General features: G+C 42.6%; 1 protein-coding gene across 1 annotated transcript in view; it reads left to right on the top strand.

Annotated features, from left to right (window-relative positions):
* Positions 1-1,724, top strand: part of COL27A1 (collagen, type XXVII, alpha 1) — a 399,797-nt gene that overhangs the window by 157,612 nt on the left and 240,461 nt on the right. The gene's annotated exons all lie outside the window — the stretch shown is intronic.

The raw sequence follows: 1,724 nt of genomic DNA, 5'->3' as shown, positions 1-1,724 counted from the left end.
TTTCCCTTTGTAAAACGCGTTCCTGAACTATTCTGCTACAGAACAAAAGTTTGAGTCTAGTGGCACCTTTAAGACCAACAAAGTTTTATTCTGGGTATAAGCTTTCAACCAAAATAAAATGTTGTTGGTCTTAAAGGTGCCGCTGGACTCAAATATTGTTCTGCTGCTTCAGGCCAACATGGCTTCGCACCAGAATCTATATTCTGTGACAGTACAACCTTTACAGAAAGTACCTTCTTAACAGCTCTGTTTTACATAGTTTGTGGAATGACAAGAAGCGCGGGAACCCTCCTGACCTTCTCTGGCAGGCTATTCCACAAGGTGGGCTTCACAGATAGCAAATGTGCATAATTTATACAGGTTGAAGAATCCAGCTTTTGTGTAGTGGAGAAAGGAACGGTGACTTTAAAACTGACAAGTAGGCTACGCACAGATCTGCTCATAAGATGGGAGACTTTCCTCTTGAGAAAGCAAACTTTTCATCATGGTGGTCAACCGGAGTCTGGTTTTGACCATTTCTTCCATTTCAGGCTGCAGATGGAGCCTCATGTGATGGAATATTCCTCCATACAGAAATCATTCCTTCGACATAGAAAACTAGCATGTCAGTAAGAAGAGTTCCAGCCTTGCCATTTCTCTGACAGGCTAGTTTCTGTGCATAACAGATTCTTATATCTGATCACAGCCATAAAACTGATCACTGCCCACAAACAAGGCATGGGATTCTACATAACTGGGGACTTATCAGCTATCTAGAAAAACATCAAGATGGGTAGCTGTGTTTGTCTGTAGCAACAGAAAAGAGCAAGAGTCCAATAGCACCTTAATGACTAACAAAATTTGTGGCAGGGTTTTGTGAATCACTGCTCACTTCTTCAGATATAGCTAGAATGCAAGTCCATCTGTCCTATACATTAGAAAGTGGGGTGATCTCAGATGCCGAATGACAATAGCAGGCATGATTAGGTGTCATATACAGAGGGGCAGAAGGCATGGTGAAATCAGCATTGGTAATGAGACAGAAACCCTAGATTTCAGTTAAGTCCAGGTGGATGCATAGTCTTGAGCATCATTATCAGTTGCAATTCAGCAGTCTCTCTTTCAAATCTCCCTTTGAAATTCCTTTGTAAGTTAACTGCTATCCTTAGGTCAGTAAATGTCCTGGAAAGTTAAAATGTTCCCCCACTGGTTTTTGAATGTTGTGGTTCCTAATGTCAGACTTATGTCCATGAATTCTTTGTTGAAGTGGAAGGGCATAGCTGACACATGATAGCATAAATCAAATCAGAGGATGAGCAGTAGTGTGAACTGAAGTGGTGCGGCTGATGTTACTGGGTCCACTGATGGTGTTGCTAGGGTCTATATGAGAGCAAAGTTGTCATCTTGGTTTGTTGCAGGCCATCATACCAGAGTCCATGATGCTGTTCAGTAGTTTATCATTGTGGGTGAGAAGTTGTTTTAGGTTAGGAGGCTGTTTGTAAGCAAAAAAAGGTCGGCCACCCAGTGCCTGCATGAGGGAAATGTCACTGTCCAGCATGGGTTGTAGGTCATTAATAATGGGTTGAGCTGGCTTGAGTTGTGAGCTGTAGGTGACCACCAGTGGTGTTCTGTTGTCATTGTCTTTGGGCTTGTCTTGTAGCAAGCTGTTCCAGGGTATCATTCTGGCCTTTCCGGTCATCTTTCTCACCATGTTAGGAGGATATCCTAGTTGCAAAAATTCCTGC

Source organism: Gekko japonicus, unplaced genomic scaffold (genome assembly GCF_001447785.1).
Source record: "Gekko japonicus isolate JY-2015 unplaced genomic scaffold, Gekko_japonicus_V1.1 scaffold102, whole genome shotgun sequence".
Taxonomy (NCBI): Eukaryota; Metazoa; Chordata; class Lepidosauria; order Squamata; family Gekkonidae; genus Gekko; species Gekko japonicus.
The sequence above is the reverse complement of the archived record's forward strand: the minus strand, read 5'-3'. Positions and strand labels throughout refer to the sequence as shown.